The following is a 13632-nucleotide window of genomic DNA, read 5'->3' as shown; positions in this document are numbered from 1 at the left end:
CATAACCACTATACCATATTGCCTCTCTCAGTAGTTTATAGAGTAAAAATAATGCAAATGGCATTTAAAGAGGGACAGGAAGGAGCTCTGGTGGATGGCACAGTGAGTAGCAGTATTGAGAATCTCTTATCACCAAATTTCAATGAGACAGTTTTGGAATAATTCCAAACAATGAACGTGATCGGCAGGAACCAGTTACCACCATCAACAACAAATCTAGGTGTCCCAGACATGAACCTACTGTTAGCGACACCATAGGATGGGATGGAGAGGAAGCCTTTTCTCTCCATCTTATATGTTTTCTTTTTTAAATTAGACATAGTCGCCTAGGCTGAATGCAATAGCATAATCATGGCTCACTGCAGCCTCGACCTCCTGGGTTCAAGGGATCCTCCTGCCTCAGCCTCTTAACTAGCTGGCACTACAGGCATGTACCACCACACCTGGCTAATTTTTAAATTTTTTGTTGAGACAAGGTCTCACTATGTTGCCCAGGCTGATCTCAAACTGCTAACCTCAAGTGATCTACCTTAACCTCCCAAAGTCCTGGGATTACAGGCATGAGCCACCATGCCCAGCCACCATCCGATATGTTTTCAATAATTGGCTTATAGATCATTAGAAAGTATAGGATTTCAAAGCAGGCTTAGAATCAGACCTGCTTGGCAATACCATCTGCCTTCTTCTGACAGGAGGTTTCAGGCAGTCTATACTGAGCTTGTGCTGAACCACAAGCAGCAGTCTGCTCTTTCTTACTATACTTACAATTGCTTCCTCTCTTTATCATCGCCTCCAGCCCCAGGTCTACCTCCAGACCAAGGAAGGTCTTTACAGGAGGCCATTTGTCTGCGATTTATGAATGGCCCATTCTGAAGGGCAAGATAAAGCAAGCGTGGGTAATAGTCTTTGTATCAGTACAAGTAGAATTTCAAGCAAAAATACAAAATGAGTACTTTGTTGGTAATCAAAAACAAATCGTTTAAAGAATTTGTGAACCAAATGCCATTACATCAAAATATGTAAAGAAAAATCTCCTGTAGTTACATAAGATGAAATTGACATCAGTAAAACTTCCGAGAGACTTTAATACATTGAAGTGAGTGAAAATTACACAAAGAATCTGTGCAGTATAATTACTAATGTTACATTAATAGGTAACAGAGCATTGCATGGTGAGGAAATATACCTTCTTTTCAAACATTTATGCACCGTAATACAAAAACTGATTCTATGCAAGGCTCCAAGGAAGACTGGAAAAAAAAAATCCGAGTCAAACAGAAACAATCAAAAGAGACCTTGCCCTACAGCTGCACCCATCCATTCCCTGCTTCCTCCCGCTACAGAGGCACAAATGTCTGTCTTCTTTTCCAAGACTAATTAATCCCTCCATCTGTGTTCTGCATTCCAGCTCCTCTGTGTCCTCAGAGAACTCACTCCACCCATCATCCCCTCTCTTTCCTTTATCTTCTTTCACTCTCTCTTTCCTATCAGGGTTAATATGACCAGCGGGTCTCTTCCCATCTTAAATGAAAGTATAATTTTAAAAAATGTCTATGTATATACGTGTATATACATATGTGTGTATATACATGTGTATTTATATATGTGTATGTATATGGGTGTATAATATTTATATATAAAGATATTTTTAAATTATATGTATATAGAACACTCTTTTAAACATAATCACATCTCCAGCTACCACTCTAATCTTTCACCTACTCTTTACTGCCACATCTTGAAAAAACTGTTTACACTTGCTGTCTCTAATTTTTCATCATCATGTATTCCTCAGATCACAGCTTCCTGTGCCAGCTACTTGATTGAAACCGCTTTGGCAAAGCACATTAACAGTCTCTTTACTGCTCATCCAAAAGGCACTTTTAAGCCCTCATCTGCAGAGCACTTGGTACTCCTGGCTCCTGCCTCCTTAAAATCCTCTGCCTCACAGGATTCTCACTTCATTTCTGGTCATACCAAGAACTGGGCCATCTCTTGCAGAACAGTGAAGAAATGCTGAAAAGTTTGTGACTATGGACCAGTCCTCCCTTTCTGCCCTTTATGACTTGAGTTCTCCCTCTCTATATCCTGCACCCGTGCTGCTCAAAATGTGGCTCACAGTCCAGTGGTATCAGCATCACCTGGGAGGCTGCTGGTCGGGCACATTCTTGGGCTCCACCCTAAACTGCTGGATCTGAATTTCTATGGATGGAGCAGGTGTCTGTGTTTTAACAAGTTTTCTAGATGATTCATATTTAGGTAAAATGTTTGGGAGGTACTGCCCTATCAACGTATCACAGAGACTTCTACAAATGTATCAAACTTTAGTGGAGGGTTACAGAAATGAAAGGGAATTCCAGTTTAGGAGATGATCCTTATAGGGTGCTCCTTGTTCCTAGCTTTGCCTAGGTGCTCTGCAGTGTGCTTTCTCTCCAAGAGTTAAATAGTAGGCAGCTCCACCCAGAAGAACATTTTCCTCAAGTTTGAGCCTTTTTGGCTAAAATCAACTGCAAGGGAGTTTCATTTGCAAGGTTTCACTAAAGTGTGTAATTATCAATGGGACAATCGTTGGAATATACACATATACGCACACACACCCCTAGACAAATGCTTCCCCAAGATACCGCAGCCTACATTCACAAAGATTTTGCAAGAGAGCCCAACCAATCTGCCCAAATAGGTTTTCTTCAGTTCAGTAAAGCTTTCTAATTTATATGTATTTTCAAAATAATTTTTATTACATATATAATATGCTGTATATTTGTTGTAAAAAATCCAGAATATCCAGGCAAGGAAATTGACAAACATGTCATGTATCCAATCACACTGCCAAGAGATTACACCTGTTATCATATTAGTGTGTATCCTTCCCGGGGTGAGGTGAAGTGGTTGAGGATGAATAATATATATAGATAATTTATATTGTAAAATTAAGACATACTTTTTATAAAACTTTATAAGTTTAAAAGTTTTATAAAACTTATAAAAACTTCAAATGGCACAGAAGGATATAAAATGGAAAGTAAAAGTCACCTTCTACCATCCACAAACTCCTAACCAGTTCCACTTTTTAGAGATCTAAATGGTATGAACGGTTGCTTCTATTAAGATATTTCCTATGGATGTGTATGTGTGCACCTTTCCATACAAACATGTATGCTTTTGAGAAGTATACAGAATTGATCATTAGGTATAAATTATTTTACAATTTCTTTTTATTCACTGAGGTTTTTTTGCCTATCAGTTCTCATAATTTGGCTTGTTTTTTTGTTTTTGAGATGGAGTCTCACTCTGTCACCCAGGCTGTTGTTCAGTGGTATGGTCTCAGCTCACTGCAACCCCTGCCTCCCGGGTTCAAGCAATTCTCGTGCCTCAGCCTCCCGAGTAGCTGGGAATAAGGTGCCAGCCACCATGCCCGAATAATTTTTGTATTTTTTAGTAGAGACAGTGTTTCACCATGTTGGCCAGGCTGGTCTTGAACGCCTGACCTCAAGTGATCCACCCGCCTCAGCCTCTCAAAGTGCTGGGATTACAGGTGTGAGCCACTGCACCCAGCTGGCTTGTTTTTTAACTGGTGATATAAGAGGACATTTCATAATTTATTTAACCCGACTCATATCAATGAGCATTTAGATTTTCTCTCAGTGTTACAACATCTTTGTACCTTTGTACAAGCACGTCTTTATGTGCTTTTAGTTCTCAAAGATACTGTAATTTCTCTTCTCTCTTTTCATAATCTTCTTGACATTTTGATTTTTCTGTGAATTAGTTTTTCAAGGGTCTGACTAATTTTCCTGCTAATTCGTGTTTCTTTCTTACTGATTTGTAAATACTCTGGATATTAAGAAAACAGTCTTTGCCTATAATTACAATTTTTCCTTCTTTGACATTTAATTTTGCTTAATTTTTATTTCACATGAATTAATATTTTCCTTCGATTTTCTCAAGGCATTTTTTAATGTCTCAAGAGAGAGATTTAAATGTTGTTTTTCTAGGTTGTGCCCATTTTTGGGGGGTGGAAATGGAGTCTCACTCTGTCACCCAGGCTGGAATGCAGTGGCACAATCTTGGCTCACTGCAACCTCTGCCTCCTGGGTTCAAGTGATTCTCCAGCCTCAGCGTCCCTAGTAGCTGGGATTACAGGCGCCCACCACACCCAGCTAAATTTTGTATTTTTTAGTAGAGATGGGATTTCGCCATGTTGGCCAGGCTGGTCTTGAACTCCTGATCTCAGGTGATCCGCTTGCCTCAGCCTCCCAAAGTGCTAGGATTACAGGCATGAGCCACCGTGCACAGCGGGTTGTGCCCATTTTTTAAAAGTTCATTCCAACATATTCCATCTTTTTTCTAGCCATTGCAAATGGGGCATTTTCTTCCATTATTTTTCCAAATGATTATTCTTGGTATTTCTAAAATCTAATAATTTTTTAATATTAATTTCTTCTTGATTTCTAATGCTTAGACTATTTTTTCTTGCCTAATTACCTTGGCTAATCTTTTAAAAACTCTTAAGTCATATGGTGCTAACTGGTATCCCATCATTTTCCCAATTAAACAGCAGTGTTTCTGACATTTAAGCATTAAGCATATTAATCATAACTTGCATTTGTAAATGGCGTTACAAACATTTACTTTATTTTATATACAGAATTTTTATCAGGAATAATGATTGAATTTTACTAAATGCTGGAAACTTATTTGAGGTAATCAAACTTTTCTACTTTGTCTATTAATATGGTAAATTACATTGGTAGGTTTCCTAAATTTGAGCAACACTAGCATTTGTTGGGTAAACTTCATTTGTATATAGTGTGTACTTCAAATTTATGATTAAATTTTCTTTTCAAATATTTTATTTAGGAATTTGGTGTCAAATAGATGTTAGTGACATTGGAATGTGGTTTTATCCCCAAAATTGTACTGTGTAAAATTTTCAAGCATGCATTAAAGTTGATAAAATAACACAATTAACTACTGTACGTTTTTTCAACTAGATTCAATAATCACTTATATTTTGCTACATTGGTTCATTATCCCTATCTATCACTCTCTATCTATCTATCTCTCTATCTCTCTATCTATCTATCTAATTCCTCCATCCAACTAGCTAGCTGACCCTTCTTAATTTACAGACATCACAACACTTACTTCTAAGTATTAATACTTTAGCATGACTCTTCTAAAAATAAGGATCTTCTTTATAACATCATCTCACTAGTACACCTAAAAAATTATAATTTCTAAATATTATCTAATATCCGATCTATGTTAAAATTTCTCCTTTTATAGTTGTTTTTCCCCTTGAACTGGTCAAGGCTCACTCATTGCATTTAGTTTTTCTATCTCTTTAGTTTCTTTTTTTTTAGTGCACTTATTTTTTCATGGTATTGACTTTGTAAAGAGTTCATTCCAGTTGTATTGTAGCATGTCCCATATTCTGGATTTGTCTGATCGTTTTCCATTTAATTTGTTGATCTCCCTCATGTAATTCCTGTGAATTGATCAGTAAGGTCTTAGGTTTAATTAGAATTGGATTGAACATTTGTGGCAGCAGCACATCAAAAGTGATGCGTGATTTATGTTGCATCATATCAGGAAGTTGATGATGTCAGCTTGATCCAGTATTACTCACACAGGTGGTGAACTACACATACTCTGTTGTGTAGATCCACGTTTCCCTGTAAGAAATCTGCAGAGTGATGCCTTGACAAGGTGTAAATATTCTGTCTGGCAACAATCTTTCATACCGTGGCTTTAGTGTACATTGATGATCCTTGTCTGAAACAGTATCTAACATGAAGAGTTACAAACGGTTATTTTCTAATTCTGTCATTCCTTCTTCACTCATTCTTCTGTTTTTAAAAAAAGGTTTCTGTTTTTTAATTTCTCACTCCATATTCAGAGATTTTTATTTATTTAATGTTTTTTATATTACTGACAATATTCTTTTTGGGTTTCAAATTGTCCAAAATGTAGCCAGTGGGAGCACTTTAAACTGTCTTCTTTTGTCATAATTCCATTGAATTTTAGATATTGCCTTGGTTTCTAGAGCAACAGGTGTTCCAAGCCCACCTTGAATTTTCCCTACTCCAGACCTGGCATTACCAGGTTTTTCATGGAGAGTTGGTTATTTTTAGTGGGCTTTGTGTGTGTGTGTGTGTGCATATGTGTCTGTGTTGGGTTACACCTTCAACACTCAGCCAAGGTAGTTGACAACTTTGTTCTAGCCTTTACTTCCTGCTTCCTCAGAGTCTATAGGTTAGCCATAGATGACAGCTTAGGACCTTCTCAGGTTGTTTCTGGGCATGCACAAAGCTCTGGCATATGCAGAGCCCCACATAGACATGCAGTCTTCTAGATTTTCAGGAATATGTTGGAGTTTTTCAAAGCCACCTGTGGACATCTCATTCCCAGCTTTTTGGTTAGTTTATTGTTTTCCCCAATTGTTATTCACCACCTCATGCAGCCTCAATGTTAAACAAGTATCTCTGATTGTTTTGGTCAAATGCCTCCTGGGGAAAAGCTGTTTACACTGGGCAAACTCCCAGTTAGGTAAACCAAAGACAGCTTTGTGAGTGAAGTCTTCCAGGGAACCACTACACAGGTCAAATAATAATTGAGAATTGGGCATTGAAGGAGCTCCAAACCCATTCTACCCCTGCAGAGTCTGCCAGGCTGCTGGTTAGCACTGTGATTATGGGCTGTTGTTTTCGAGGTTACCATGGAGGTGGAGAATGGGGGAGAGATGGAAATAGGCAGCTTAGCAGCCACAAAGCTCACTGTTCTTTCTGAGCACTTTTCTTTGATAATTACTGCTAAGATTGTTGCAAGCCTTTGGTTAATTTCCAGAGTTTTAAAAATGTTGGTTCTGACCATTTTTGCTGGTGTTTTTACTGATTTTATGGAGGAGAGGATTTTTCAGAAGTCTTTATCACTTTTGCTTGTTTGTTCAAATTAGTCTCTACAAGAAATTCAAAAATTAGCCAGGCATGCTGGCACACAACTGTAGCCCCAGCTACTCAGGAGGCTGAGTTGGGAGGATCGCTTGAGCCCAGGAGGTAGAGGCTGCAGTGAGCCTAGATCAGCCACTGCACTCCAGCCTGGGTGACAGAGTGAGACCCTGTCTCCAAAAACAAAACAAAACAAAGGAAAGACAACAAAGCATGATGAATGCATTAATCTTTTCTTTACTTACCAGTTTTCAAAACGATGAGCTGTTTGCTAGCATCCTTAAAATGACTGATGTTGTAGTATGCGTCATTTTCTTTCCTTTTTTTTTTTTTTTTTTTCCCCAAGACAAGCTCTCACTGTGTTACCCAGGCTGGAGTGCAATGGGTTGATCATAGTTCACTGCAGCCTCAACCTCCTGGGCTCAAGTGATCCTCCCACCCCAGACTCCCAAGTAGCTGGGATTACAGGCACACACCACCATACCCACATTAAAAAAAAATTATAAAATTTTTGGTAGTGACTGGGTTTCCCTATGTTGCCTAGACTGGTCTCGAACTCCTGGACTCAAGCCATCCTCTTACCTTGGTCTCCCAAACTGCTAAGACTACAGATGTGAGCCACCATGCCTGGCCCCCTCCTTTTTTTTAAAAAAAAGCTAAATAATAATCCATTGTAGATATATACCAAAAAACATCTGTGAGAACCATGATTTCCAGTAGGTAATTCTCTAGGCCAAGGATCACGAATTTTTTCTGTGAAAGGCCAGATAGCACAGTAAATATTTTAGGTTTATTAAGCTATATGGTCTTCATTACCATGACTCAATTCTGCCTTTGTAGAGCAAAAACAGCCTTAGATAGATATCCATAGATAGATACTTAGGTTGTTTCTTCCTTTTGGCTACTGGGAATAATGCTGCCGTGATCGTGAATGTACCAATATCTGTTTGTGTCCCTGCTTTCAATTCTTTTGGGTATATTCCTAGAAGTGGAGTTGCTGGATCATATGGTAATTCTATGTTTAATATCTTGAGGACTTGCCATACTATTTTCCATGGTAGTTGTACCATTTAACATTTTCACCACCAATTAACAAGGGTTCTTCTCACCACATCCTCACCAATACTTGTTATTTTCTGCTTGTTTTTTTTTTTTTTTGTATAATTCTCATCCTAATGGGTGTGAAGTGGTACCTGATTGTGGTTTTGATTTTCAATTCCCTAATAATTATTGATATTGAGCATTTTCATGTGCTTATTGGCCATTTGTATAGCTGTTCTGGAGAAATCCAAGTCCTTTTGTCCTTTTTATTGACTGGGTTGTTTTTTGTTGTTGTTGAGTTACAAGTATTCTTTATATATTCTAGATAATAACCCCTTTCCAAGATGTGATTTGCAAATGTTTCCGCCCATTCTGTGGGTTGCCTCTTCACTCCGTTCATAGTGTCCTTTTGTGCACAAAGGTTTGATTTTGATTTGGTCTAATTTAGTCTTTTTTCATGTGTTTCCTGTGCCTTTAGTGTCATATCCAAGATACCACTGTCTTATTTTTTAACCTTCCTTTTTTAAAGTCTTCAATGTATATATTGGCAGGCTTTCCACATCAGGTCATATAGCTTCTTATCATTACTTTTATCAGTTGTAGAGTATTCCTTAGTATGGATGTTCTTGTTTATGTAATCGTTCCCCTATTGATGGACATTTAGGTATGGTTCAGTCTTTCCTTTTACATGTATACATGTTAAAAACAAACAAAAAATCTGGAATGGACATTCGTCAAAGTGTTAGAAGTGATTATCTCTGGGCAATAGGATTAGAAAAAGATTTATTTTGTATTTTTGTTTATCTGCATTTTCTAATTTTTAATAATAAACAGGTATCTCTATTTAATAAAAACTTGCAAACTAGTCAATCAATATATTGATATCCTGTGCTTCACTAATTTCACTCTGGAGAGTTTATCCAAAAAAAATTGTTTTGCGTAAGTTAGACGAAAACGTCTGCTTGAAGTAATTCATATCATTGATAATGTTCTAGTTTCATTTAGAAACAGACAATGTTCAGATAGGGGACTAGTGAGATAAAATATCATATATGAGCTTAGATTATTATGTGAACACAAAAATTAAATTATCAGAGTATGTAGCAGTGTGAAAAAACATCTATGAGGACCAGGATTTCCAGTAGGTAATTGTCTAGGCCAAGATCATGAAATTTTTCTGTGAAAAGTCAGATAGTACAGTAAATATTTTAGCCTTATTGAGCCATATGGTCTTCATTACTACAACTCAATTCTACCTTGATGAGCATAAACAGCCTTAATGAATGAATGAGGAGGTGTGGCTAGATTTGGCCCAGGGGCCACGGTTTGCAGACCCTCATCAAAGCACGTGGATTGGTCCACGAGAGTAAAGCCAATTGAGGTAGGCAGTGCATTTACTTTAAACGTTTCTTTAATGTTATTTAAGGGTGTATTTAAATGAAATTATGTAATATTCATCTGCTTTACACATAGTTGGTGATTTCCAAAGATTTATTTATTTTTTTCTTGAGACAGAGTCTCACTCTGTTGCCCAGGCTGGAGTCCAGTGGCACGTTCTCAGCTCATTGCAGACTCCACCTCCTGGGTTCCAGCAATTCTCCTGCCTCAGCCTCCTGGGTAGTTGGGACTACAGGCACACGCCATCACACCTGGTTAATTTTTGTATTTTTAGTAGAGATGGGGTTTCACCATCTTGGCCAGGCTAGTCTCAAACTCCTGACCTCAAGTGATCTGCCCACCTTGGCCTCCCAAAGTGCTAGGATTACAGAAATGAAATATAGTTAAGAATGTTTTGCAGACACCCCCAGTTTTGATTGACTTGCTCATTTTCGTGGGCCTTTAGTATACTGGTTTTATTACAGTTGTGTTCTATTCTTTCCCAGGAGAAGAAAATGTAATTGCTGTTCCTTTGGGAAGTCGAAGTGTGAGAATTACAGTGAAAGGACCTGCCCACCTCTATAAGTAGAATTTAATCTTAACATTTTTTAATATCCTGAAGGTTTAGTTAGCCAAAAAAAAGAAACCAACAAGCAAAAAAACTTTCTCTAAGTTAATGGGTAATGTTACCAAACTTGCGTCCACTTACTTGGCACAGCAAAGCTAAACTCTGACATTAGGATTTGCAGCCAGAGACAGTGAAGCATTTATTGCAGAGCACCAAGCAAGGAGAATCAAACAGCTCATGCTTAAGACCTGAAATCCCTGATGTCTTACATGTAAGGATTTTTAAAGATAGGAGATAGAAGTTACAGGCAAAGTCACAAATTAATACATGGAGGCTATGCACTGGTTTGACCTGAAAAGGTGGAATATCTTGAAGTGGGGGCTTACAGACCATAGGTAGATTCAAATATTTTCTGATTTGCAATTGGTTAAGAAAGGGAAGTTTTGCCTAAAGACTTGGAGTCAGCAGAAAAGAATGTTAGATCTGGCCCTTGGGCGTGATCTCCACGTGCCTCAGAGAGAAATGTAGGATGAAGAAAGGCAGTGAGAGTTCAGCCTCAGTTCCCTCTTACCGGAGGTCTCTGTGCCAGTGGATCTATTTGGTGGGGATCTAGATTTCCTGAAAAACTATTCAGGGACATATGTTAAAATGTTATCTTTAGTTTCTATAGGGAACCATACATCCTGTGACTCTAACTTTTTCTGGCTATTGTTTTAATCCACTATTACCTTGTTGCTTGTGAAGTTGCTCATTACTTCTCAAGGCTAGCTAGGTGCCTGGAATTTCTCTTGAAGGAATTCAAGATTTTCCTTTATTTCCATTCTTGGGGTGGTGGTACTCTGTTGGGTATCCCCAAGTATTCTGTAGTGGGCAAAATAGCCTATATAACCAGGGAAATTATCTGTGTTGTACCCTGAATTTTTCTGTTCTCATACCCCAATGGGAAATTTACCTTTTTAAGATTAATCCCCTCATGGGAGAATAAAAACCAAATTTTATGTCAAATAAACTAGTTTTGTATAGGATGGCTGGGTGTGGTGACTCATGCCTGTAATGCCAGCTCTTTGAGAGGCTGTGGCAGGAGGATCACTTGAGTCTAGGAGTTTGAGACAAGCCTGGGCAGCACAGGAAGACCCCATCTCTACAAAAAATTTAAAAAAAATTAGCTAGGCATAGTGGCGCATGCCTGTAGTCCAAGCTACTCAAGAGGCTGAGGTAGTCCAAGGAGTAGCTTGGCTACTGCAGGCGTGTAGTCCAAGATCCTCCTTGAGCCTAGGAGTTCAAGGTTGCAGTGAGCTCTAATTGCACCACTGCAATCTGCCACTCCAGCCTGAGTGACACAGGAAGACCATGTCTCTAAAATAATAATAATACATGGAGAGTAAATTAAGATTTGGGAGTGTTCTGGAGATTTCAGCAAAGTGGGACAAAAAAACCAAAACAAAACAAACTTTAAAATACAAAACCTTATCAGTGAATATGGCTGATCAGAACAAGCCTTGCTGCTAGCACATCACAACTTCCCATCTAGGGGTCCCTGAAGGCCGACACTAGTTTCCCAGAATACTGCGAGTTTGAAACAATAAATAGATGATGGTGATGGTTTCACTCTGGGAATACACTGAAACCATTAAATTATGCATTTTAACAAGGCAAAGTTTATGGCATGCAAATTATACATGGAAAAGATGCTTAAAAATGCAGTAAATGGTCTTGATATTCTCATGATATTAAAGGCCATTCCCCAAAATTCAGCTCCAAAAATAGTTTTATAAATTGTAAAAACAAAATAAGTAAACAGTAAACAGAATAAGTAAAGGTGAACACTTTGAGGCAAAAATTCGTTTATGTGTATATGTTCTGGCATATTCAACATAACTTTATATTCAAGACTGGCGCTCGTCCAAGAACAGGGCTCAAAAGTGTTCCCATTTCTCCAAGAGTGACAAATCTGTTGCTTGGACTATTTTCCTTTCTGAACAATCTCACAATTGGCAGTAGAAGTATTTCTGAAAGTTATCCTTCTTTGCTGATGAATAGAACTGGCTTCATTTACAAAGGACTTAGTTAACATTTCTGAATATCTAAATATAGAAGTGGTTTTATTTCCTGGATTTATACAACTTTTTTCTTAATTTTTATTTGTAAAAGAGATATTTCTGAAATGAAGATTATTTTGCAGTAATAAATCATTCTTTTAACATCCACATTAACTATAACTATCCAAAAGACTGCATTACTAAGAACTGAAAATACCTAGCAACATTAATATCAGTCTCTTTGCTGTGGAGTGAATTTTCATTACAGAATATCCATCTGACATACTGCCTAGAGGTGTTTGTTCAGATCCTGAATTTCCAGTCCTGTCCCAAGCCTGGCCACAGCATTATGGGGAGCACCCAGCCCCAAATTTTCCAGGAGTGCATCCCTTCAAAAATGGAAGCAATAAGCAGATCCCTGCAAAACAGGTTTTATTGTAGCAAAACCTTAGCATTAAATGTGTTTGACTAGCAATAAACTTAAGAAGCCAAGAGGTCATAAACCAAAAACCTCCAATTCGATTGGAAGAATATTTTCCCTTTAAGTCCTATCTAAGGACCATATATAGAGATGTATAAATATAAGCATGGATACAGTACCTAATGACCAATCAAAGGAAATTGACATGAATTAAATTAGCATATACTATATAAATACAGCTCTACTGTACATATAAGTTTGATGTATTTATAACTATGTTAGCCATGCTAAACACTCATTCCACGTTTACCTGACAGTACTTTCGTGGCCTTTAGAATTTAGGAAGACCTCTTGGGGATGGTTACCATGACCCTGCCTTTTTTGAAAGAAGCCTGAACTGATACTTCTCAATGCAAATCCTTCAACTAGAAGCAATTAGAAGCATTCATCATTTTCTAGGCATAATTTCTTTTATAAATAACTAGTAGTGGATTAAAATATTTAAAGGCATCACTAGAGATCTGAGTTGTGAAGATTTGGGGATACAAGAAAGTCTTGATTTCTAATTTTTACTCTTTTTGAGACTACCTATCATATCTTCCTCAACACTTCCCTCCCTCCCCTCAATATTAAGTCTGGAGAGGAGAAAGAAGTTGGGCCGTGGGCAGCAGGAAAGAAGGCTCACACTCTCTTCCCTTAATTCTGGTGGGGATGTTTATAAGCTTCCTGGGGTCTCCTACACACTAACTACCTTGCTGCGGAAACCACAGAGGGTCAGTGAAACCTCTGAGAACCAAAGGGCTTGTGCATGCAGCTCTCACTAGCCATGAATCACACATTGTGAACAACATGGGGCTGCAGTAAATATAGGGAAATGGTGGAAATTAATAAAAACTTAAAGGTATCCATAAGTCAATACATCATCTGAATTGTTGATTGAAACACCACAAACTCCTTTTTTTGTCATTTAAGAGGCACCAGCACAAAGGAGAAGCAAGTTTGCCACCAATAAAAATGACAATTTTAAAGAATTGCATCGGCCTCCACCTTGCCGTGGATTTGGCACAATGGCTTTGTTAATCCAGATTATCAGAATTGTTTGCGTCCATAAACTCTACATTCACCAAATCAGTTTACCAGTCTTTCTTCACCCACCTTTGACTCTGCTTACCCATTTACACAACTGAGGTCAAAACACCTGCTTTCTGCCTCCTAGATAGGCAACCAGTGTTTGTG

At 38.1% G+C, this 13632-nt stretch overlaps 1 pseudogene; it reads left to right on the top strand.

Annotated features, from left to right (window-relative positions):
* LOC129050025 (putative HERC2-like protein 3) overlaps positions 1–13632 on the top strand; it is a 138216-nt pseudogene that overhangs the window by 93487 nt on the left and 31097 nt on the right.

This window comes from Pongo abelii, chromosome 16, assembly GCF_028885655.2.
Source record: "Pongo abelii isolate AG06213 chromosome 16, NHGRI_mPonAbe1-v2.0_pri, whole genome shotgun sequence".
Taxonomy (NCBI): Eukaryota; Metazoa; Chordata; class Mammalia; order Primates; family Hominidae; genus Pongo; species Pongo abelii.
This window is presented reverse-complemented; position numbering and strand designations above follow the sequence as displayed.